Source organism: Orcinus orca, chromosome 3, assembly GCF_937001465.1.
Source record: "Orcinus orca chromosome 3, mOrcOrc1.1, whole genome shotgun sequence".
In the NCBI taxonomy this organism is placed as follows: domain Eukaryota; kingdom Metazoa; phylum Chordata; class Mammalia; order Artiodactyla; family Delphinidae; genus Orcinus; species Orcinus orca.
The window spans coordinates 38,602,301-38,629,822 of record NC_064561.1 but is presented as its reverse complement, the minus strand read 5'-3'; the positions used below and the strand labels follow the sequence as shown (position 1 = coordinate 38,629,822).

The window sequence follows — 27,522 nt, the reverse complement described above, 5'->3', positions numbered from 1 at the left end:
CCTCAGGCCACAGTCCAGGCTCGGGAGGCGGTGGGAGGCCCCCCAGGGGTGTGAGGGCAGCCCAGGGTGTAAGTCCCAGGCCTGGGCATGGGCACAGAGCCAGCGAGCTCACTTAGAGAGCAGTGGACAGGGAGGGCCAGCTGCTTGAGGAAAGACCTCAGGCAGCCTCCAGACCTTGGCAGGGAGGAGGCTGTGCCTAGAGCCTTCATCCAAACACAGTTCGTTTCATGGAGTCACCAAATTTCCGAGTCTCCACATCCTTATGAGACCATGTGATTGTGTCACAAAAGCCCCATCCAGAAAGCTAAGCCCCAGGCCAGATCTACTCCTCATTCTGCTGATGTGTGAATTTAAACATATCTCTTGACACCTGAAAAATGGAAAGAACACTTTATAATCTAATAAAGATCAGAATATAGAAGTCACGTAAGATAGAAGTCACGTATTTGAGCTGTTAATTCAGACAGTCTCATTCACTTCTTGGGTATGTGACTTTGGATGAGTTACTTAATCTTAGTTTCCTAGTCCGCAAAATGGAAATAATGAAATGCATACTCTATAGAAGAGTTGTGAGGATAAATGAGAACATGTATATAAACAGATTTGGCCCCTGGCACTTCAGTGCTCAATAACTGTGAGCATTTAAAAAAAAGTACTATTAATTTAACTTCCTGGAAACAAAATAAAACCACAGGAATGGTAATGTTCTTGGGACACTGTATATTACTGTGAGGAATTATGAGTCCCTATATACAAGGAGGTAAATGAAATTCAGAAATGTTACCAGATTTGGCCAAGCTGCATAGCCAGGCATCACTGGTTTGGGAAATGAACTCACATCAGAGATTATAAGAAAATGGCTCCCCAGCTGACCTTACTAAAGGAAAGTTTATTTGCTGGGGAGGGAGGAGGGCAGGTGGAAGAGGTCAGGAAAGGGAGGGATGTTCTCGATGAGGCCATTCCATGACCGTGTAGGTGTAGTTAGAGCTTACAGGAGGATGAGGCCTCCAGAATGTACCTTTGCCAGGCACCCAATAGCCCACCCTTGCACAAGGCCACCGCCTAAGGGAAGAAGGACTGCTACAAATTGGGAGGAATTAGTTTTCCAGATTTGGACTGTATCCCAGCCAGTGGAGGCTAGTGGGAAAAGCAACTGCACTGAAGGCAGAGAATCCTAAATTCAAATCCTCTCTTAGCCACTTCCTCACTGACCTTGGACAGCTTAACCTCTTCAAACCTCTGTTTCCCCAGGCTTTAAAGTTGTAGATAATAAATGCCTGTGTCTCTGGTTTTCTGTAAGGATTAAAAGAAGTAAGTAGTAGGTGCCTTCCTTCTCCTCCCGATTCACCTCAGTGACATAGGCTAGTGGACAGATCTTGGCAAATAAGAGAGCTCTCCCCCATTGTTAATGGCCTGATGGCTGAGTACTAGATGCCGGGAGACACGGGGTCAACTTCAGTCCCCGTGAAGATGGCAGAGTGAACAGAGGCAGGAAGCCCTGCACCCTCAACATTAGAAATACCAAGCTAAATATTATTTTTAATTTTTCACAAAATGTATTGGCTGAAAATCAGGAAAGAAAATCTCCAGTTGCCAGGAATGAAGAGAGAAGACGAAATTCTTTAGATGTAGCATGTCTCACAAGGGGAGGGGAATTGCAGGCTTGGGTCTGCCTGAGGAACTGTGGAAGCCGTGGCTGCCCAGAACAACGATGTCAGGACTGTATAAAATCCTCAGTCCACAGAGGGTCATTTTGTCTGGCATGCTACTCTGACAGAAGCAGGAAAGCAGACTGTAGAGGATTAATCCTGAAATAGCCAGAAAATTCCTTTACCCAGAATTCCACACTCTGCTGTTTTCATTTAGTCGAGGTTTTACCATGTATATCAGGAAATGATTGTGCTGACCTTTCCTTTTATCCATAATCACACAGCGTGTTTCGCCATTTTTCTTTTCTGTATTTCTCAGCTCCTTTGGAAAGGAATAAGAGACCCGCCCCAGGCAAGAATGCAATAATCTGACTATGATTTTAAGGGACCATGAGGTTCTTTCCAGTGCACCATTAAAAACTATTTACAGGAGGAAGAACGGAGACTAGGACGTTTGGGATGGAGGGCATAAGTGAGAGTCAGAGAGGGAAGGTGGAAGGGGGTAGATGGCAGTTTGGTGTGGAGGAAGGTTGTTCAAAAGAGGGAAAGGCCTGGGGTTCAGGTGAGCAGAGGACACTAGAAAGGGCTCCATTTGAGCCACCTGGATTTGCCAGTCCTCACAGGATCTGAGGACAGAATGATGTGATCTGAGCCCTGAAGGGAAGAGAATTAGAGTTAGCAAAAAGCTCTGTAGCTGCCCAGGAAATGGATGATTATTAGGGCCATGTGGGTTTAAGATGCTAAAGAAAGACTCACTCAGAATATATTCCTACAGAGGAGAAGACGGCAAATGCTTTCTTATAAAAGAACATTGCTTTTAGATTCATAAAAATGCCCCCAATTTAAATCTCCAGCTGGTAAAAAGTTTCTGAGTCATTGATGTTGAGAGGAGAATAATGAAAGTAAAATAAAATACAGCTGTACCATTTACTAGTGGCATGGCACAAGGATGTCACTTCTTTTTTTCTGAACCCAAGTTTCTTCACCTATAAAATGGGAATGATAATAGTACCTACTTCATTAGGAACATTGTGAGAATTAAATGAAATAATGCATTTAAGTGTGTATTGAGTACAGTGATGGTTCATCATAAGCCCTGTGAATGGCTGTGGTTTGGGCAGGGCTGTTTTCCCAAGATGCCCATCAGCAGTCCTGGGACCTTAGATGACTTTACTTTGCAAGTCTGGGTTTGTAGGTATAGTGGTCAAGTGTATAAGAGCTATAGTTTAGACAGTTGGATTGGAGATTGGATCCCAAGTCTGCCATTTTCCAAAGGAGTGAGTTGGGATTATATATCCTCAGTGAGCCTCATTTTTTTTTTATATATACAAAATGGGGGTGATGACAGTACCTACCTTAGCAAACTCTCAAAAGGTGGTTACTATTGTTAGTATTACAAAGGCAAGGTCCTTCTTTTGCTTGGCTTTCCCTCAGTGGCCTATAAAGAGAATAATCACCATATTCACTGCAGGGATTTTGCACTCGGTAGGTCAGCGGCCAGCAGGCAGACTGCAAACAGTGACAGAAGGTATAGAGCCTCTCATCTGTACAGATTTGATTCATCACAAATTTACCAGGTCAAGAATTCCAGATAAAGTTTTTCAGCCTTCACCTGCAGACCATGAAAAATATGGTGGGGATCCAAAGCACCTTCATAAACGGCATATTGTTACCAGAATAAGAACTAGGAAAAGACATCCATTTGGGAAAAAGGTTACAATAAAGATGCTTGGATTAGAAAAAGCACCTATTCCTCAGGTTCACAAGAATATCCCTTCAGTGAAGGCAAAAAAGAAAGTGGTTGAGCATTTGAAAAGAATCAAGTCCCCGTTGAGGTGATGGATTCATGGGTGTATACGTATGTCAAACTTAGCACCATATGCTTTTCAAGTGTGTGCATTTTGTTGTATGTCTATTATACCTCAATAAAGCTGTTAGAAACAAACAGACAAACAAAAAAAGAATCAAGTCCCTGAAGTTGCCACAAGGACTTGCAGCAAAGGAGGACATGCGTAATGCCTGCCTCATGAACACTGGAGAATTAGTAGTGCATGGCATCTAAACCCTGTGGACCAGGGAGCAATTAAGTCCTAATGCCAGAGCATTTCAGATTAAAAAATGCAAACCATCTTTATTTAAAGATGGTGAGAAAGTGTTTCTATTAAAATATATTTTAAATACACACACACAAAAAAAAGGCAAGTTCCCGATTGGTTTACCTTCCCTTTGCAGATCTGAGCTCTTGATGTACTCTAGGTCAGACCCAAGTGGTTGTCCTTTTCTTACTGTCATTTGTACCTTTCCTCCATCCATTATGAAAGAAAGCACCATGAGGATCATATACCCATCAAAGCCATATCCTATACTAGGGACCCCATCTGAGCAAATTTCAGGTTCTAATATTCAAATGACACTGCCACAGCTGCTGCCTCTGAATCACCACACAATTCCTCATCATTACAGGGACAGCCCAAATATTGGCAGAAGAAATCAGAATTAATATTATTAGAGCCAACAAGAAGGAAGCCCGAAATTACCTAAGGGTAAAAATCAGCCTGCAGTAAACAATCCTAGCTAACTGTTCAGAAAGAGAAACTTCCATCTCCATGCCCACTTCTCCTATCCCTTTCGAAATCTGTTTCAGAATGACAGAGACAAAAATGTAGATTAGAAGTCAAATAAGTGGCAAGTGAGTCAAAATATTTAAAGGGAAGGAATCTCTGATTCATGTGCCTTTGATTGCAGCTTGTAATTGCTCCTTTCATGTTTAATGGGCTTCCCTGGGCAAGGCTGGGAAACTATGCAACAGCCGCATTCCGGGTCCCCCTGGTGTCACGTGCCTGTAGCTGTACCAGGGTCCAGCCTCATCCATGGGGCATCAGAGGCAGAGGAAGAAGCATGAGAATGTTGGCGGGAATGTATGGAATGTTGAACTATTAAAGCCTGGGAACAGGGAAGTTCAGAACCCAGATGGTAAGGGAGGACAGACCTAGTGTCAGCTTAGACAAGTGATGGACCTCTCTAAGGCCAAGGCTCCCCACCTATGAAATCTCATGGGGCTCTTGATAGCATTAAATTAGAGCATGGATATAAACCATCTATCACAGGGCCTGCCACACAGCAAGTGCTCTGTGACTTACTCATTCAACATGTGTTCAGCCAACAAATAAATAGTGCCTGATAATTTGAATAGAAATCTCAGGCCCAGAGGAGGCAGATGCCTGCCCAAGGTTACTCACACAGTCATTAGAACTCAGGCATCCAACTCCCAGGCCAGTGCTCTTTCCCTGGCCAGAGTAGTCGAGTCTCAATCATTCCTCCAACTCTTGGCTGGCCTAGTCCCAGGGAATCAAGCCTGCCCTGTTTTGGAGGTATTCACTAACAGAGCATGATTTAGGGGGCACTTTGAGACCCCCAAGTGCCCCAGGAGGCCTCCCTAATGGATTTTCCTCCCTTCTGATCTGAAGTTCCCCATTCTATCTGGGTTAGGCAACGGAGCAGAAAGGGACTAACAATTCCTCAATTCCGTTATGTTTCAAATACTATTCTTGGCATGTTAAACATATCTTCTTGTTTATTCCTCATAAGAGCTCTGTGAGGTATTTTTGTCCCCGGTCTGCAGGTGAAAAAACAGGCCCAGAGATGCTATGTGACTATTTGGGTCAAATTGCATCTTCCCCCAAAACACACGTTGAAGCCCTAACTCCCAGTACCCCAGAATGTGACCTTATTTGGAAAGCGTCATTGGGAATGTAAGCAGGTAAGTAAGATGAGGTCATCAGAGTGGGCCCTAATCCAATATGACTGGTATCCTTATAAAAAGGGGAAGTTTGGACATAGAGTCATGCCCAGAGGGAAAGCACCACGTAAAGATGAAGGCAGAGAGTGGGGTGAAGCATCTACAAGCCAAGGAATGCCAAAGATTGCCAGCAAACCACCAGAAGCTGGGGGAGAGGCATGGAACAGATTCTTTCTCACAACCCTCAGAAAGAACCAACTCTGCCAACACCTTGATCTCAGACTTCTAGCCTCCAGAACTGTGACGTAATAAAGTTCTCTTGTTTAAGCCACTGGTTTGTGATACGTTGTTATAGTGGCTGTGGCAAATTAGTGACTGTGGATCCACACATGACCACTTGGTTGTTCAAGTCAGAAATGTGGGTGTCATTATTGATTCCTTCCCTTCCCTTCCGCTCCAATCTGGTCCATCACCAAATCCTACTGATGCTTTTCCTCCTTAATATTTCTGATTCATCACCTCTTTCCATCTCCATTGCCATTTCTGTCCTTCAGGCTACCATCATCTTTCAGCTGGATCATCATAACCACTTTGTATCAGGTTTCCTTAACTCTTGCCCTATCCCAGCTCAAATCCATTTTCCTCAAAATAGCCAGGGCAATCTTCATCAAATAAATCATACCTCATCACTCCCGTACTTAAAAATATTGCAGTGGCTCCCCAGTCCTCCTGGGGTACAACCTGGACTTTTTCCTAGGCCAGCAATCCTAGTCCTTATCCTAGTCCTACCTCATCTCATCCTTGATCTCTGTGTTTCATCCAGATGCACTTACTTTTAGTTATTCTCGTTCATCAGACTTGACCATCTCATGGTCTTTGCATGTGCTGGTCCTTATGCTTGAAATGCTCCCCACCCACCCGGCACCCGCACTTTCCATCCTGCTAACTGCAATGTAGCCTTCAGCTTTCAACCTGCATGACTCCTCAAAGACTTTCCCTGAGCACCATCTCCCTCTAAATTACTTCTACCTTGTTATTTCTCTGACTAGGCATCATGTTCTTTTTCTTCAAAGATCTTACTATAATCTATATCTATGTATTATTTAACGTATATACTTCCCAAGAAGACTTTATAAGAATAGAGACCTCGCGTTTTGTACACCATTGTCTCCCTAGTGCCTGATATGCAATACCTGGAATATTGTTGGCACTCAATAAATATTTCTTGAATGAATAAGTGAAAGTCATCATTGGCATTCAAAGTGGGTTCAATATAACTCTGATGTTCTTCCAAACCAGAGCATGCAGACAATTGCCTCTTGAAGGTTATAGTTAAAATTAAATCATTATATAATTTCTGCTTCCAGTTATGGTGGAGTGCCTTGATTTAGACCAACCCTCCCATTAATCTTAATTAAAATAACTATAAAAGCTAGATTAAATTCAAAGACAAAAGAAAAAGTCTGTTTGATGGCATCAGAGAACAACCATGGCAGCCAGGACTTGAGGGCACGAGATTCCAGGGGACAGAGACTCTAAGAGAAGTGAGCCTGATATTCTGCTCTGCTTTTTACCTTAAGGAATTTGTTGCATCCTAAACTGGGTGGGAGAGAAAGGTCAAGAAACCAAGCAGAAGGCGGCTGGTCAGAAGCTAAAAAACTAACTCAAACAGAGGTGGAGAGACAAAGGTGAAGTTCATAGACGTTAGAATGAGGAGCCCTACTAAACACGCTGGGCTTCCAGTTAAGACCAAGAGTAAAGACAGATTGACAAACTGGAAGTAGACTAACCCCTACTAACTCTCAGTTGAGACCCATCTCCATTCCTGATTGGATAGGCAGGATCTGTTCTTCCTCTCACTGCTGGCCAGAAGAAAATAAAGTTTTCTCTGGAGAAAGATGACATCATCTAAAACCGCCACAATTTCTCATACACCAAGTCCCACATTTTCCTCATTGCAGCCCTGAGAAGTCTGTCATCTTCAAAGAAGACAACATGAATTCCACATAATTCTGAATCCCCTTGGACAAGCCCAGGCAGATGCCAAGGGCAGAGCACAGGGTGAAGAGAAGGATACTGGGTAGCTAGACAAAGCTGACAATTTGAAATTACCAGAGAGCTCAGCTGCCTGGAAATTCACTTTGAAAACAGAAATCTGTCTACTGTGCAGCCAGCATGTGGACATATGGAGACCCAACGCAAAGAGCACGCAAAGCAAATGTCAGCAAAGGAATGATTTCTCTTTCGACCAGCAATGAAATTGGCTTCAATTATTAGAATAATGTGATATTACAGATGGAAAGACCCTTAAAATTTGTCTAAGCCAAACCTTTAAACCTTTCACTTGCATTGACTGAGGCGCTAGATGGGAAATTATCTTCCTATGTCTGCACAGAAAATCGAGTTGGTTCTTGGACACAGATGGCTGGGCTCCACATCCAGCCAGACTTCCTCCTTGGTTCACTGTCTCAGTGAAGCTCCAAGCTCAGACTTCTCTAGCCAGCAGCCCATCAACACTGCAAACAACTTCAACAAGACTATAAATGTCATGTTAGACATCAGATGATAAATGTGACTTCTCCCCAGCAAAGAGAGCCCAGATGGGAAAAGACAATGGGATTCCCATGGAATTAAATTCTTCCTCTCCCCAAGGACACCACAACAATTTCCCATTTATAGTGTTGTCCTAAATAAATACACAGGAAGTCATAATTCGCTGCTATTAGTTAAAGTAGTCATGTTGTTCTCACTTTTATAAAGTCACATTGGGCAGGATGTTTCCATCAAGTAAGCAGCTGGGCCTTTAAAAAACACAAAGCTGGCGCTTGCATCTGTGCTGTTACCTTGAAAATAGGGATGGAGCCTCAGAGTTTGGGAAAAGGGCAGCAAACGAGGTGACAGGAGGGCCAGGTTCTTGTCCTTGTTTTCGTTTCTGGTCTGGATGCTTTGGGCAGATCTCTTCAACTCAAAATAACATGAACTCCTTGTTGAGCTCTGTGCTAAGAGCTGATAAGTTTTGTCTCCTGCAACCTTCTAAGGTAGTGGCCAAGGAAATGGAGGCTCAAAGGGCTTTTGACTTGAGTAGGGCCCATTGGAACAGTTATGACAGCTGGGATTCTAACTCAATTACAGGGCATTTGGCTCTAGAACCAGAATCTTTTTTGTTGTGTTATGTTTGTTTGTTTTTACCAATGTCTTGTTGCCTTGGCTTCCTCAACTGCATGCAACCCCAGTGGCACTGAAGCCGCCATCTCTCAGACATCTAAATAACCTCAACTCAGACATCTCCCCATCCGCTGCCTGTGGCAGATCTCAATTTCTCCAAATCCTCAAGGGCATCCTTTATCATGGGCATTTTTGACTTTGGATCTGCAAGTCCTGTCTCTGTCCATCCCATACCAACATTCTCAGATGAGAAACTCAGGTCCCATGCATCCAAAAAAGAAAAAAAGGAAAGTGCAGCTAGGAATCCATGGGTGTAGTGAGTTTAAAAACAACATGAGAGGTCACGGGAGGAGTCACAGCTCACAGTTTAGCCTTGCCCTCATCCCACTCCATTGGCCAACTGTCTCTTCTCTCTCCTTCCCCCAGGACCCCAAAATGTCTTGGGTGCAGCGGTTCTGGCCCTTTCTTGAAAGCCTGGAGGTTGGCCAACATTCGTTGACTGCAGGGACTCCCTGGCCAAGCAGGTGTAGCCAACCAAGCATTGTCTCAATAATGCCAGGTTTACTTTAAACGGGAGTCTCGAGCATCTGCTGAGAACACAAATCTTTTTCTATACATTAAATGCAAAATGAAGAGGTTAAGAGACATCGAAGATGCCCAGACTGAGTTCCCTGAACCCCAGGACCATGAACTCTTTTCAAAAGCCAGATTAATACTACACATTTATCTACAGTGAAGGAACATACAATGTCAGGTGTCTTTGCTTTAAGCTAGAATTATATCAGGTCTGTGGTTTTCTCACCAAATTCTGATAACGACTGTTTATGTTTCTGGTTAATTAAAAGAGCTAAATCCTATACTACTTAAAATTTGATCATTCACTCATTCAATAAACATTTATTGATCAATTAGTCTGTGCCAGGCTCCGGTATTCAGTGGTAAACAAGATGAAGTCACTGCCTTCAAGGTGGTGGCAGACAGTAAGTAAACAAATAAATTTGTATAATAGTGTTAGATAATGACTTGGGCACTTACAATTCGAAGATATATGCCTTTGTAAGCCCCCCTTTCAAATCCAGCCTGAAGAGTTCTCATCATTTTTACATATCTTCCTGCAATGGTTTTTTTTTTTTTAACATCTTTATTGGAGTATAATTGCTTTACAATGGTGTGTTAGTTTCTGCTTTATAACACAGTGCATCAGCTATACATATATATATCCCCATATCTCCTCCCTCTTGCGTCTCCATCCCACCGTCCCTATCCCACCCCTCCAGGTGGTCACAAAGCACTGAACTGATCTCCCTGTGCTACCTGCAATGGTTTTAAGGTAGAACACATTCCAACCAAGAGTGCAAGCCTTGGTGAGAATTGGTGTCAATCTTCATTGGATTATGAACATGAAAATGTTTCTTTGGGGGATACATGACTCTATTTTAGCAGATGCTACAGGCTGCACAGTTATAAGCTAGTTCAGTATCTATTTTGCATACAATACAGCTTGGATGTTAATTTAGACCTTGATGCCAAAGCCTCTCTCCACAGAAAAGGAAGAGGGCAGAGGAAGACAACTCAGAAAGAGCAAAGTTCCTCCAAATTCCTTGCTCACGCTTTAATCTCCACAGAGGTGCAATTAACCAGGAGGCCCCTTCCCATTGCTTTCATCACCCTCACTCAGAGAGGAGCTTTCTCTGGGCACAATCAAGTGCTTTCAGAGCTTAAAAGTCATGGCTTTTCAGCGAATGTAGCTTGTCTATTTCCATTTCATTCAGAACATGAAGGAATGGGGGGTGGAGGGAAAGACAAAAGACCAGGAAGAGTCTATATTCCGAGAATGGGTAAGTGACTGTGGAGATGTTTAAATATACAGGACTGTGAACAGCCTTTTATGATTTCATAGACCCTTAGAAGGTAGAGTCGGAGAGAATCTTAGAGACCTACAAGTCCAATTCTGTGCTTGACATAAGGGGAGACTGAGTCCTGAAGAGGAAAAGCAGTCTTTCTAAGGCCATCAGGTTGGTTGATAGCCGAGTAAGGACTAGAACCTTGACCCTCTGGTGCTCTTTCTGTCAGACTGTTTCCACATTCCGTTCCTTCGTTTATCCTCTTTTATGTTGTTTTTAAAAATCTGTTTCAGCATGTAGAAATCCTCCCTTTTGTACTAACGCAAATATTCTCTAGTTTGCAAAGAACCAGTCTATATTCCATGTGCTTCAAGAAGTTAACCTAGTTATTCTAGGAATAATTTCTGCTTTGTTCTCTGAAATCACATTTGTCATCTGAGTCACGCATTTGTTTGTGTGGTAGCTTGCAAATGACGGTTTACAATTTAAACTGTCTTAAGCAAAAACAAAAAGAGACAATTTGTTTGCTGCAAAACTGAAAAGTCCAGGGGTAAACTTACTTCAGGCATGACTGGATCCTGAGGCTCAATGATACCGTCAGGACTCAGCTTGATTTTCTGCACTCCCTCTTCCTCTGGGTGAGCTCCTTTCTCAAGATCTCCACCTCACGATGGCATGATAGCTGCCAGCAGCTCCAAGTTGAATCTTGTCCTCTCAATAACACCAGCAGGAAGCAGATTTCCTCTTTCCCAGCAGTTCCACAGAATTCCCATGCAGGAGTATCATTGGGTCTGATTGGGCACATACTTGTTGTTGGTCTGCTGTGCTCACCTCCTCCTAGACCCAGGCCATGACTGTCATCATTAGATAACTGTGGCACCAGGATAGGGACACTTGGTTATTATTACATGACTTGTGCACAATGCAGCATACTGGTGTTCATGGAGAATGAAGAAATTGACAAGAGTTGCTAAAGTCAGTTTTTGCAACCGCGAAGCTACAGTTTTACAGTATGATGCCTCACTGGGAATTTCCTGAGACTGTCAGGACCTTGTGCCTGATGGGCCCAGTTCCATCATCACCAACCCAAGAGCATCTTCCATGGGAAGCTGAAGCATCTCAAGCAGCTGAAGTCTCTGAACATCCTACAGCCTGTGGTCTCCTGGTATTCTGCTGATAATATATTCTTTGAGCTTATCAGAGTAGTCTGTAACTTCTGTAAGATTCAGTTCAGAGGGTACATTTTTGACAAGCTTCTGATGACTTTCTACCCATCTCTGGGTCAATTGCTGTAGCCACAGGAATGTGATGCTCCAATTAGTCTGGCCTGAGTCACATGATGACCTGAGTAGCTCCACATGGCAAAAATGACTCTAGTGTTAGATTCTTTAATAGTATATATTTTCGGGAGAATGCTGAACAGCTCCTAATAGCATGGAGTGTGGAGTAACAATTCCAGCAAGGAAAACCAAGATGTGTTACCAGAAAAAGAGGAAAAAGAGGAAATGGAGTTTGGGCAGAGAAGAGAAATGAAGATCCATCGCAAGCTGTGTTCTCCCATCGTTTCATATGTATAAACCTAGCTTTTCCAAATCAATTTTAAGATCCTTGAGGGTAAAAATGAAGCTCAATATTTAATCAATAATCATTAAGTTGTTATTGAATAGTCAAAAGCAAACATTTATTGGGCACCCAGAGAGAACATGATGCTTAGAGGGATTTTAAGATCAGACGTTGCTTCAGATCTGGGACTCCAGTGTAGTGTGACAAACATATCCTAAATATCTACTGTATGCCAAGCATGGTGCTAGTGCTGTAGATACCAAGTTGAATAAAATATAATCTCCACCCTTAAAAAGTCTCATCTATTTGGAGTAAGAACAGTAATACCATAATTTATTGAGTATCTACAGTGTGCCTATATTCCACATACATTAATCTTAAGTCTTAGCACAACCCCTGCAAGGTATGACATATTATTTCAGTATGATTTTACTGATACCCAGAGAATGACACCTAAAATCTGATAGTCGTTTGGACTAAATAAAGTGTTGAGAATGTCCAAAGTCACACTGCTAATATGTAGTAGAGTGGAAATTTCTGGTTTCGAGGTGGCTTGTAGTTGTTTCTGATCATTTAGATATGTAGATATTAAGATAGTGGAGGGAAGAAAACAGAAAAAGGAAAACCCATTGCAAAAGCACTTTAAGCAGACCTTCTTTTCTGAAGAGTTCTGAAAAGCTCTTAAACCTTATTGCCTGCCACTGTCTTTAATTTTACTTTTGGACACCTTACATCTTCAACCCTTTCCTATGTGAATTATAAAGCCCTTCAACCATTAGAGGATCGCAGCGCCAGATAAATACAATGTATTATAATTACCTTTTTGGTCATAATTCTTTTTTTTCTTTAATGGAGCATACTCTTTGTGGCCACTGAACACTACTTCTGGTTGATTAGGCTCTTAGTATTCAATAAGTTTCAATAGGAAATGAGCAGAATTAGTACAGTATCTTGAAAAATGAGCTATTAATGTATTTTTAATAACCAAGATGTTCTGACAAGAAACTTGTCGATTTTTGTCACTATAACATTATTGCAAAAATGATCTGCATGTAGGCTGCATGGTGTTTTGTTATGTGAAGTGAGATGATGTTTTAGTACATTCAGAGCACTCTTTTAGAAGCCAACTCGATTTAGGGAAGTTGTCACAAAAAGAGGAAAGAGCCTAGAGGTCTGAATTGAACTGTAACATTTTTATAGTATTCTAACCATAAAAAATATATATTTCCCATAGAGGATTTCACTTTGTCTCCTTTTTCCTTGCTTGTTAGTAGCTATTAACCCATTTTACAGATGGGCAAAGTGGAAAGGTTTGTCCTCCTTTTTTCCCCCCCTAAACTAGAAGGATCATTTCTCTCTGACTTTCAGCACAATCATAAACTCAGCTCACTGTTTTGTTTTGTCTTAGTAGGAGAGACTATATAACCTCTCTGGGTCTTCTTCATCTGTTAAATGGGGATAATGAAGTGCTTGTGTCATAGGATGTTAAAAGAATTAAATGAGATAATTCATGCAAAGCACCACTAGGTCTCCCCCTCCTTTCTTCCCTAGGCCAAGTCAATTAATGTCCCCTGCTGAAGATATTAATCTTTGGGGAAATTTTGCATTTTAGTAGCCTTTAATATCCTACTTGGGTTGTGAGCTCACTGAGGTTAGGGACTGTACCTTAAAGATTTTCCTTTTTATGCCTTTTTATGCCATTTAGCACAGTACTGAACACAGAGCAAGTGATCAATAAGTATGGGTCAAAAGATTGCCTCCAAAGTGCCTTTCCACATTTACATGCTATATCTACTTCCAACAGACCTCTCAAGGAGATACAGAGGGTAAAATTATACCTGGGGTAGCCTGCTCTTTTTGTAGAATGAGGGCCTGAGAATCTTGGGGTTCAGTTAAGAGACATGAAATTGACTCATTCAATGATCATTCACTACGTCACCAAAACTTTCAATTTCACACTAGTAGTGAATCTACTTGTAAAGAATATGTGGTTAGACACCATCTTTCCAGCAAACTATAGCTGCAAATGCTTCCAAGAGGTAATTGTGAATAATAATATTAAGTAAAGTTGACCCAAGAAGAAAAGGATGGAAGAAACCAAAAATCTAGTATATTTGTGTGTAGTGTTTTATTGTAGATGGTGATTTTTGGTATCTAACTAGATTGGGATATTTAAGATAGGGAAGAGTAAGGAAACGAAAGAATATTTGCCAACTGATAGAATATTGATAGGATGATGATGACAGTTACTGTTTTGAGAGCAATTACTATATTCAGGTGCTATGCCAGTTACATATATTGTGGTTTTTTTAATTTTTATTTTATATTGGGGTATAGCTGATTAACAATGTTGTGTTAGTTTCAAGTGTACAGCAAAGTGATTCAGTTATACATATACATGTATCTATTCTTTTTCAGATTCTTTTCCCATTTAGGTTATTACAGAGTATTGAGCAGAACTCCCTGTGCTACACAGTAGATCCTTGTTGTTTATCTGTTTTAAATATAGCAGTGTGTCAGTACACTGAAAGGACTATACACCATGATCAAGTGGGGTTTATCCCAGGAGTGCAGGGATTCTTCAATATACACAAATAAATCAATGTGATACATCATATTAACAAATTGAAGGATAAAAACCATATGATCATCTCAATAGATGCAGAAAAAGCTTTTGAAAATATTCAGTACCCATTTATGATAAAAACCCTCCAGAAAATAGGCATAGAGGGAACTTACCTCAAAATAATAAAGACCATATATGACAAACCCACAGCCAGCATTGTTCTCAATGGTGAAAAACTGAAACCATTTCCACTCAGATCAGGAACAAGACAAGGTTGCCCACTATCACCACTATTATTCAACATAATTTTGGAAGCTTTAGTCACAGCAATCAGAGAAGAAAAAGAAATAAAAGGAATCCAGATTGGAAAAGAAGAAGTAAAACTGTCACTGTTTGCAGATGACATAATAGTATACACAGAGACTCCTAAAGATGCTACCAGAAAACTACTAGAGCTAATCAATGAATTTGGTAAAGTAGCAGGATACAAAATTAATGCACAGAAATCTCTTGCATTCTTATACACTAATGATGAAAAATCTGAAAGAGAAATTAAGGAAACACTCCCATTTACCACTGCAATAAAAAGAATAAAATACCTAGGAAAGGAGACAAAAGACGTGTATGCAGAAAACTATAAGACACTGATGAAAGAAATTAAAGATGACACCAACAGATGGAGAGATATACCATGTTCTTGGATTGGAAGAATGAACATTGTGAAAATGACTATACTACGCAAAGCAATCTACAGTTTCAGTGCAATCCCTGTCAAACTACCAATGGCATTTCTCACAGAACTAGAACAAAAAATTTCACAATTTGTATGGAAACACAAAAGACCCCGAATAGCCAAAGCAATCTTGAGAACGAAAAACGGAGCTGGAGGAATCAGGCTCCCTGACTTGTGATTATACTACAAAGCTACAGTAATCAAGATAATTTGGTACTGGCACAAAAACAGAAATATAGATCAATGGAACAGGATAGAAAGCCCAGAGATAAACCCACGCACGTATGGTCACCTCATCTTTGATAAAGGAGGCAGGAATATACAATGGAGAAAAGACAGCCTTTTCAATAAGTGGTGCTGGGAAGAGTGGACAGCTGCATGTAAAAGAATGAAATTAGAACACTCCCTAAGACCATACACGAAAATAAACTCAAAATGAATTAAAGACCTAAATATAAGACCGGACACTATAAAACTCTTAGAGGAAAACATAGGAAGAGCACTCTATGACATAAATCACAGCAAGATCCTTTTTGACCCACCTCCTAGTGAAACAGAAATAAAAACAAAAATAAACAAATGGGACCTAATGAAACTTAAAAGCTTTTTGCACAGCAAAGGAAATCATAAACAAGACGAAAAGACAACCCTCAGAATGGGAGAAAATATTTGCAAATGAAGCAACTGACAAAGGATTAATCTCCAAAATATACAAGCAGCTCATGCAGCTCAATATCAAAAAAACAAACAACCCAATCCAAAAATGAGCAGAAGACCTAAATAGACATTTTTCCAGATAAGATATACAGATTGCCAATAAACACATGAAAGGATGCTCCACATCACTAATCATTAGAGAAATGCAAATGAAAGCTACAATGAGGTGTCACCTCACACCAGTCAGAATGGCCATCATCAAAAAATCTACAAATAATAAATGCTGGAGAGGGTTTGGAGAAAAGGGAACCCTCTTGCACTGTTTGTGGGAATATAAATTGATAGAGCCACTATGGAGAACAGTATGGAGGCTCCTGAAAAAACTAAAAATAGAACTACCATATGACCCAGCAATCCCAGTACTGGGCATATACCCCGAGAAAACCGTAATTCAAAAGGAGTCATGTACCCCAATGTTCATTGCAGCTTTATTTACAATAGCCAGGACATGGAAACAACCTAAGTGTCCAGCGACAGATGAATGGATAAAGAAGATGTGGCACATATATACTATGGAATATTACTCAGCCATAAAAAGAAACGAAATTGAGTTATTTGTAGTGAGGTAGATGGACCTAGAGACTGTCATACAGAGTGAATAAGTCAGAAAGAGAAAAACAAATACTGTGTGCTAACACATATAAATGGAACCAAAAAAAAAAAAGTTCTGAAGAACCTAGGTGCAGGACAGGAATAAAGATGCAGACATAGACAATGGACTTGAGGACACAGGGAGGGGGAAGTGTAAGCTGGGATGAAGTGAGAGAGTGGCATGGACATATATACACTACCAAATGTAAAATAGATAGCTAGTGGGAAGCAGCCGCATAGCCCAGGGAGATCAGCTCAGTGCTTTGTGTCCACCTAGAGGTGTGGGATAGGGAGGGTGGGAGGGAGACGCAAGAGAGAGGAGACATGTGGATATATGTATACGTATAGCTGATTCACTTTGTTACACAGCAGAAACTAACACACCATTGTAAAGCAGTTATACTCCAATAAAGATTCTAAAAAAATTAAATTAAAAAAATAAAGATCAAGGCTGAACAGGGAAAAATAATCAATAAATCAATATAGCAGTGTGTACATGTCAATCCCAAACTCCCCATCTATCCTTCCCCCCCCTTCCCCCGGGTAACCTTCTCTAAGTCTGTGAGTCTGTTTCTGTTTTGTAAATAAGTTCATTTGTATTTTTTTTACATTCCTCATGTAAGCCATATCATATGATATTTGTCTTTCTCTGTCTGACTTACTTCACTTAGTATGATAATCTCCATGTCCATCCATGTTGCTTCAAATGGCATTATTTCATTCTTTTTAATGGCTGAGTAATATTCCATTGTATATATGTACCACATCTTTATTCATTCCTCTGTTGATGGACATTTTCGGTTGCTTCCATGCCTTGGCTCTTGTAAACAGTGCTGCAATGAACATTGGGGTGCATGTATCCTTTCAAACCATGATCTTCTCCCAGTACATGCCCAGGAGTGCGATTGCTGGATCATACGGTAGCTCAATTTTGGTTTTTTAAGGAACTTCTATACTATTCTCCACAGTGGCTGTACCAATTTACATTCCCACCAACAGTGTAGGAGGGTTCCCTTTTCTCCACACCCTCTCCTGCATGTATTGTTTGTAGGCTTTTTGATGATGGCCATTCTCACTGGTGTGAGGTGATACCTCATTGTAGTTTTGATTTGCATTTCTCTAATAATTAGTGATGTTGAGCATCTTTTCATGTGCTTCTTGGTCATCTGTATGTCTTCTTTGGAGAAATGTCTATTTCAGTCTTCTGCCCATTTTTTGATTGTTTTTTTTTTTTGATATTGAGCCGCTTGAACTGTTTGTAAATTTTGGAGATTAATCCCTTGTCTTAGTTCATCTTCACAACACTAAGAGGTAAGTGCTATTGTTTCCATTTTGTAGATAAAAGAATTTAAATTTCTTAACTTAGTCATATAGCCCATATCTAGTAGAGGCAAATTTTTAACCCAGTGCTAATGATGTAAAAATAGCATATTTAACCCATTTTCTAGCTCAATCCTTATCTTCTCCTGTCTTCTAATGCAAACAATAAATTAAATAGTAATTTAACTAGAAAAAAATTACTACTGTATATTTAGAGAATAAGAAAAACCCTATGTTGAATGGACAGATTTATTTAGCAATGTAATAATAATTGCTAGGTGCTTACCAAAAGTTAACTATGGGCCAGACATTTTATACAGAGACATTGTATATAGATATTATCTCTCATCTACAACTCTGCAAAGAAGATATAATAGCCCTGTTTTATAGATGAGGAAACTAGAGCTCATGCCACTAAAATAAACTCCCCCAGTTCCCAGAGGTGGTAAATGGCAGATCACAGATCTTTTTCCTTTTACCTCTGAGGCAGTATTATACCAGGAAAATCCTTTGATATAGAGAAAGAGTAACTGGGACAAGCTATGGAAAAGACATAATAATCCAGAACTTTCTTTTCAAGTTCTGGAACTAGGAGGGTTTGGGGGCTTTTGGGGTTTTGTTTTTTAAAGAAGTTATTCAAAAACATCTCTGAAATGTTTGGGATTTGGGTAAGGAATGCTAAAATGTGCTAGTTCTCTTGAGAATGTTCTTCTCTGTGTATTAAAATCTCTGTGTAGTTTCAGGCAAAATATAGTCCATATGTTTCTAATTCACTTCCTCAAACTTATCTCCATGTTTTGCAAGGCCCATTTAAAGTCTATGACTTTTGGAGTTGCTCTGAGCTACTTGTCTTTAGAGCAGGAAGTTACATTTCCCATGAGGGCACTGGACTTGACCCTCAAAGGGAAGAGGATGAATTCCAAGCTCCAAGGTGCATGTGGTTTCCAATCCTGGCTGGGCTCTGCTTCCCCACCCCTCTCTTGGAAGCCTCAGTCCAGAAACACTTCATTCACTGCCCAGAACCATAATCTGTTTCATCTTCCTTTTCCTCCAATACTGTATCCAAAATTTGGCATAGGATTGGAATCAAATATTTCTCTCCCTGAATTATTTTTAACTGCATTGAAATTTACTGCAAGGACAACAGAAATGCTTTTTTAAAAGATAAAGAATACATTAAAAATAAAACATTTTCCTTTTCTTCCCATTTCCTCCCGTTTGTTTTTTACACATATTCACAAATTCTTACAAAGCTGTAATCAAAGTGGAGACATGATTTTACATAATGAAAATTTCATTTAATCATAAATGTTTCTTAGTTGTTAGTCTTTTTTAAATTGATTTTTATTGAAGTATAGTTGATTTACAATGTTATGTTAGTTTCTGCTGTACAGCAAAGTAAATATATACATATACATATATCCACTCTTTTTTAGATTCCATTCCCAATTAGGTCATTACAGAGTATTGAGTAGAGTTCCCTATGCTATACAGTAGGTTCTTATTAGTTACCTATTTTATATATAGTAGTGTGTATATGTCAGTCCCAGTCTCCCAGTTTATCCCTCCCCACCTCTTTCCTCTTTGGTAACCATAAGTTTGTTTTCTACATCTATGACTCTATTTCTGTTTTGTAAATAGGTTCATTTGTACCATTTTTTTCAGTTATTACTTAGTCTTAACTCTATTTTAATGTCTGCACAATATGCCATTAAGTTGATGTTCCGTAAGTTCAGAATTTTTAGATTCTTTCAAATAATTTTAAACATAAGTATAAAAAGTTAATACATTCAGAGTTCCAGAGTTCCATTTCAGTGCAGCAAACTAAACTCCTAACAGACTGACCATCCTTCAAACAACAACTGTAAACTCTGGAGAACATTTTTAAAAACAACTATCAGAAGGCTCCATAAAATTAACAAAAGCAGGCATATTTGGAGGAAAATCAAAACTTGAAAGAAGGTACTAGTACAGAATTTCCAGTTTTTATAGCTTTAGCCTCAGGTGAGACCTAAGTAGCAATACAGCATGAAGCAGCTAAAATCCCAAAGAAAATCCACCATCTTTCTAACCTGAAGAACTAGAGAACAGAGACTAGGTAAACACAGCTACTAGACAGTGAGAGCAAAACTCAGAAAAGAGAGGACCAGAAAAGGAGTGCTGCAAATTCTATGCAAAAACTCTTCCCTAGTGTCTGGCTAACTCATACACCATGCATGAGCAAATCACACATATAGCATCTTGCAGCTAGAACTGAACCAAGATCTGAGTTGTCACTAACCACAGGCAAGAATTTGCAGTTTGAGTCTAACCAAGTTAATTTCCAGCTGAAACTAAAACATCTATACTCTTTCAGGGAATGTGATAGAATCCAGAGTCATCACAACGTAGCAATTGTAATATCCAGGATATAATTCAGAATAACTCAGCAAATGAAGAACCAAGAAAATGTGAATCATTCTCTAAGGACAATCAAACTCCAAGATGACCCAGATGTTGGAATTATACAAGGACTATAAAGCAGCTAATATAACCATGTAATGAGAAAAAAGAAAATATACTTGTAATGAATAAAAACATAGGAAATCTAAACAGATAAATGGAAAATATTTTTAAACCCAATGGAAACTCTAGAACTGAAAAATGTAATACCTGAATTTTTTTTAAAAGCCATTGGTTGGGTTTAATAGCAGAATGAAGTAGACAGAAAAGCATTGGTAAACTTGAAAAACAGAGGAATAGAAATGCTGAATCTAAAAAAATGGCCATGGCCTCAGAAAACTATGGGATAAGATCAAAAGATTTAACATACATGTAATTAGATTCTCAGAAGGAGAAGGTGGAAAAATATGGGATAGAAAAAATATGTGAAGAAATAATGACTGAAAACTTTCTAAATTTTGTTGAAAGACATAAATTTATAGATTCAAAATAGTCAGAAAAATCAAAGCAGAAGGGGAACAATGCCTAACAGATTATAGTTAAGTTGCTGGAAAATAAATATAAAAAGAGAAAATATTATATATATATATAAAGAGAAAATCTTTAAGGAAGCTGGAGAAAAACACATTATATACAAGGGACCAATGACTCAAATGACCATGAACTTCTTATCAGAAATCATAGTGGTCAGAAGACAGGGGAGCAGCAGCTTTAAAATGTTACAAGCAAAAAAACAATCAATCCATATTGTTATATCCAGGGACATAATTCTATACCCAACCTCTTCAAAAAGGAGACTAAAATGAAATTTTCAGTTAAAACTGAGACAGTTTGTTGCCAGAGCACTTGTATTACAAGAAATGATAAAGAAAATTCATCAAGCTTAAAGCAGATGATACCAGAGGAAAAATCAAATCTTCAGGAAGGAATTAAGGGCATCAGAAATAATAAATATCTGGATAAATATAAAAGCTGTTTTTTACTCTTAATTTTTTTAAATGCATATGACAGTCTAAGGAAAAACTATAATATTGTCTTGCAGGGTTTATAACATAGGTAAATAGACTATATATGACAACTATACCATAAAAGATGGCAGATTATGGGGAAGTAAATGAAATTATATCATCACAAGTATTCTACATTTTATGTGCTGTGGCACAGTATTAACTCTAATCAAACTTTGAAAAGTGAAAATTTTATATTGTAGTCCTTTAGAGTAACCACTAAAAATGTAATGCAAAGATGTATAGCTAAAGAGCCAATAGAGAAATTGAGGATTCTAAAATTAAAGTAATTCAAAAGAAAACAAGAGCAGAAAACAGAGGGAAAACCAGAAATCAAATATTGAAATGGTAGATCTAAATCCAGCCACATCAATAATTATATTAAAGTTAACGGGCTACTAATGTAATATGTTACTAATAGGGGAAATTATGTATGTACTGATAGTTTGAGGGAACTCTCTGGATGGTGTTTGCAATTCTTCTGTAATTCTTAAACTGTTTTAAAATGTAAATTTTATTTTTTAAAATGTGATGGGACTAAACACTTCAACTAAATTATGAGAATGTATGTAAAAGCAAGACTAGACTATGTACTGCCTGCAACTCACACTTCAAACATAAAGACACATATAGGTTGAAAGTAGATGGATGTCCCATGCACATCTGTGGAGTAAATCACTATACCATGCATATAATAAGAATAAAAAGGCTAGAGTGGCTATATTAAATTAAAATTAAATATATTTTGAGGCAAAAAAGTGATACCAGAGATAAATAGGGGCATTTCAAAATAACAGTGTCAATTCATCAAAAATACATGTAATCATAAATAGGTAAATGCCTAATAAAAAGTTTCAAAAGACATGAAAATGGACAGAATCAAAGAAATACATAGACAAATCAGGAATCATAATAGAAAAATTTAACTCCACTCTTTCACTAATTGATAGAGCTAATTGGGTGCTATGATGGAGGCCCCCAAATATCAGTAGCTTAAACAACAACAAAAAAAGCTATTTACATCTCTTCTTCTATCTTGTTGCTCCACTATCCCCAGGGTATACCTTTATCCCCATGGCCCTTGATGGCTCATCACCACATCCTCACTCTCTGAGAGTCAGAAGAGGAAATGGGAGGGAGCATATCCCTTCAGTTTAAGAGTGCGGCCAGAAGAAGTTGCACACGTGTTTCTGCTCACATCTCCTTGGTCAGAATTTAGTCACATGGCCACCTTCAGCTACAAAAGAAGATGGAAAATACAGTCTTTATCCCCTGTAGCCAAATGCCCAGCTATAAATCAGAAGTTCTGTTACTACAGGTGAAGAAAGAAGGGATACTAGGATGTGACTGGAAGTCTCAGACACACCCCATTTTCATGATGTCTTTACTTGTAGAAGGAAGGAGTTCTTTGAACTAGCAAAGCAATAGGTTGTCATGTCATGTGATCATAGGTCTTAAAGCCCAAGATACTTTAGGGGACCACCTGGTGCAACTCCCCCTCAAGGTTTAAAAGGCAGAAACACATTTTACAGGCCGTCTCAAAGCTCTTGGGAACCCATGACTTACTTGCTTGTTCTTGCCTCCTTGGCACCTCAAACAGTACCTGACATATAACAGAGACTCAATAAAACTTGTTGACTAAGTGTACACATGTTTCTCAATTCTATTTCCTCATTGTTTGGGAATTTATGGGTCTGTTCCATAAAAAACATGAGTTACAAATCATGTGGGGCTCCATTTGACAAGGAATGTTAGGAATCTTCCGAAGCAACTTAAGGAAGAACTTTTACGAAAGAGGGCAGAGTGAAAGAAGCATCACCAGTCTTCCAGTCAGAGTGGACTTCATGTAAAAACCCTGAGCAGTGTTGGCCCTCCTGCTTCACAGGTTTCTGTGCTGTGACTTCAGGCCCTCTCATCAAATTGTCTCCCCCTTGCCTATGCAGAGGCCTGAAATTCCACCACTAATAATTCCTTCATGTTAATTGAAGCCCACTGTAAATCAGTTATGTGAGAGGGCACTATGACCCATCAGATCACTGTTAGTTAACAACACCTTCTAGAAGACAATTCCGTCAGACTGTAGCAAGCAGAGGCCTGAAAAACAGGAACAGTGAGAAGCCAATCTTTTTTTTAATTGTGGGGAGGAGCCCAGGTCATAGGGAGCTGCCAAAAAGAGCAGACCAGAGCAAGGCGGAAGGTGAACAGAAACAGACCAGCCCAGCCAAGAGGCAGCCTAAGGACACTGGACACGAGGTGGGGGTGGGGTGGGGGGACAAGAGACCCAGGCTCACAGTTACAACCCCCCCTCACTTCCCAGATGATAGCAGGTGCTAGAGAAATATTTGTTGAGGAGATCAGTGGCGTGTGATATTTATCTAATTTATTTAACAAACATTTATATCATGCTTACTATGTGCCAGGCACCATTCTGACATATTAACTTGAATTTAACCAGGGCAACAGCTTTGTCAAAAATTCGAGCTTGAGAGCCACCTCCACCATATTCTAGCTGTGTGACCTTGGGCCAGTGACTCATGCCTTCTGAGGCTCATTTCTATCACCTATCAAAGGGGTACCATAGTGATTGTACCTCAGAGTCATTGTGAAGAACTATCTAGCTAAGAGCCACAAAAGCACTTTATAGACTGTGAAATGTTCTGCAAATCATGACTAATATTATAAGTAATCCTAGAACTGGCTCGAGAGCAAATGATAACAACCAAAAAAAATCATCCTCTTGGTAATCATGATTGCTATCATCTTTTACAAACCTTGTGGACTCTGAAATTGGATGACTTTGTGCAAGTCTGTGTTGCCAATCTATTAGCTGCATGACTTGAGGCAAGCTGCTTTATCTCTCAGTGATTCCGTGTTTTCCTCTATAAAACTAGGACAAACAATAGTCTGTAAGTCATAGAATTCCTGTGAAGAATTAAAAAAGATGATAAAAATAAAGCACCTGGGACAACAACCTGGAGTGAATGCACCATGAATGATACATACCTCTGCTCTTTTAAAACTCACAGCATTACAGAGTAGGTAGTATTACTGTTATTGTCCTTATTTTCCAGGGGAGAAAGTAGAGGGACAGAGAGGTTGAATCACTTGTCCAGTGCCACATACCTAGGGAGTGATAAAGCTGGGATTCCTAGACAGGTCTGTTAGACCTGGGCATTTTTGTGGTTGCCTAAGCAAATATTCTCACTGTCCCTAATGACACACCAGAAATGCTTAAGGGAACTCATGAGCAAAAGAAAAAGGATTTAAAAAGTGAAAAAAGAAAGAGAGGTGATAAGTATCTGGACTTTTCCTTACGTGCTAAGCTGTTACAAAAAGGAAACACAAACCTTTAAACACAAATGCTGGGGACTGGAGAGGCTTCCAGAAAAGATCTGCTCCCACCTCCTGCCTATGTAGGCACAGCACAGCCTGATGGATTATGAACCAAACTCATCCCCTCTCTCTCCTGGGCCATGACCCAAACCTTGTTAGCTTGGTGTATAAATTTAATGCATTTTCCATCTTAACTAAGCACTTAACAAGCACCGTGGCCATAAGTTTTGTAGTCTGTGACAGCAAAACTAGCATGAATTCCTTTTCCCTTCACATTTTCATGGATAGAAGATTCATTTTTAGCATAAATCTTAGCAACTTCAGCATATGATTTTTTTTTTCGTATTAAGTAGAGAACTTTTACCCTTCCACTTAAAGGAGGCACTATAGCTTCACTTTGCCATATCCAAATTGCCAGCATCACTACTCTTGCACTTTGGGGCCACTGGTAGATAAAATAAGGGTGACTTGAACACAAGCATTATGATACTGTGATAGTAAATCTTATAACTGAGGTGGCTACTAAGTGATAATGGGCAGGATGCTCTGGACAAAGGGAGGATACACGTTCCAGGTGAGACAGAGCCGGGCAGCATGAGATTTCATCACACTACTCAGAATGGCATGCAATTTAAACTTATGAATTGTTTACTTCTGGAATTTTCCATTTAATATGTTTGGGCCATGGTTGACTATCAGAATCTGAAACCGCAGAAAGTGAAACTGCAGTTAAGGGGAGAACTACCGTATTGAAGATGATGGATCCACAAGATGGAAGGGTCCTAAGTCCCTGAACCACCCCTTAGAGAGGTGTTGCCTACCCATCAGAATTGCCCAGCTGAAACTAAGCATAAGCAAAAAGAACTCACTTTGATAGTTGAACAATTATATAGTTTGGGTCTGTTTGTCCCAGCAGCTAGCCTGACTTACCACTGCAGGAAATAGGAGGAAGGAGAGCTTTCTAGCATCCCTGACTATTGACCACCCAACTTCTGCCTAAATCTTTCCAGTGGTAGGGAGTTCTTTTCTTCCTGAAGTATTCGTTCACTCTTCATTCAGTCAATCAACTAATGGGTTTTTGTTTGGTTTGGTTTGGTTTTTATTGAGGTATATAGTACAATATATATATATAAGTTTCAGGTGTACAACATAGTCACAATTTTTAAAGGTTGTACTCCATTTATAGTTATTTATAATGTATTGGCTATATTACCTGTGTTGTACAATATATCCTTGTACCTTATTTATTTTATGCATAAGGGTTTGTACTTCTTAATCCCTTAACCCTATCTTGCCCCTTTCACCTTCCATATCCCCACTGGTAACCACTAGTTTGTTCTCTATATCTGTGAGTCTTTTTGTTATATTCACTAGTTTTACTTTTTAGAGTCCACATTTAAGTGATATCTGACTTATTTCACTTAGCATAATTACTCTCCAGGTCCATCCATGTTGTTGCAAATGGCAAAATTTCATTCTTTTTTGTGGCTGAGTAGTATCCCATTATATATATATATATATATATATATATACACACACACCACATCTTCTTTATCTATTCATTTGTTGGTGGACATTTAGGTTGCTTCCATTAGCAATTGTAAATAATGCTGCTATGAACATTGGAGTGCATGTATCCTTTCGAATTAGTGTTTTTATTTTTTTCATATATATAACCAGTAGTGGGATTGCTGGGTCATATGGTAGTTCTAATTTTAGTTTTCTGAGGAACCTCCATACTGTTTTCCACAGTGGCTGCACCAATTTACGTTCCCACCAACAGTGTATGAAGGGTCCGTTTTCTCCACATCTTCTCCAACGTTTATTATTTGTGTTCGTTTTGATAATAGTCATTCTGACAGGTGTGAGGTGATATTTCATTGTGGTTTTAACTTGCATTTCTCTGATGATTAACAATGTTGAGCATTTTTTCATGTTCCTGTTGGCCATCTGTGTCTTCTTTGGTAAAATGTCTATTCAGATCTTCTCATTTTTTAATTGGTTTGATTTTTTTTTAATGTTGAGTTGGATGAGCTGTTTATATATTTTGAATATTAACCCCTTATCAGTCCTATCATTTGGTTGTCTTTTTGTTATGTCACTGGTTCCCTTTTAAGTTTAATTAGATCCTATTTGTTTATTTTTGCTTTTATTTCCTTTGCTTTAGAGGACAAATCCAAAAAATATTGCTATGATTCATGTCAAAGAGTGTTCTGCCTATGTTCTCTTCTAGGAGTTTTATGGTTTCAGGCTTTACATTTAGGTCTTTAATCCATTTTGAGTTTATTTTTGTGTATGGTGTTAGAGAATGTTTTAAGTTCATTCTTTTACAAGTTTTCCCAACACCACTTATTGAAGACACTCTCTTATCTCCACTGTGTATTCTTGCCTCCTTTGTCATAAATTAATTGAACATCAGTGCATGGGTTTATTTATGGGCTATCTATCTTGTTGCATTGATCTATATTTCTGTTTTGTGCCAGTACCATACTGTTTTGATTACTGTAGCTTTGTAGTATAGTCTGAAGTCAGGGTGCATGATTCCTCCAGCTATGTTCTTCTTTCTCAAGATTGTTTTGGCTATTCAGGGTCTTTTATGTTTCCATATAAATTTTAAAATTATTTGTTCTAGTTTTGTGAAAAATGCCATTGGTAATTTTGATAGGGATTGCATTGAATCTGTAGATTGCTTTGGTTAGAACTAATGTTTATTGAGTTCCTACTATGTGCCAGGCCACATGCTAGGCACTGGGGAAGCAAGGATGAATGAGGCACAAGATCTCTGCCCTCATGAAGCTTGTCATCCAGACTGGTAGACAGAAACTGAACAAGTGAGCAGGCAGTAGGTGCAAT

General features: G+C 39.3%; 1 protein-coding gene and 1 pseudogene across 25 annotated transcripts in view; both read left to right on the top strand.

Moving 5' to 3' along the window:
- The window catches only part of ADRA1B (adrenoceptor alpha 1B), a 633,734-nt gene that overhangs the window by 396,162 nt on the left and 210,050 nt on the right, over positions 1-27,522 (top strand). The gene's annotated exons all lie outside the window — the stretch shown is intronic.
- Positions 2,934-3,743, top strand: LOC101276230 (39S ribosomal protein L30, mitochondrial-like; annotated as a pseudogene).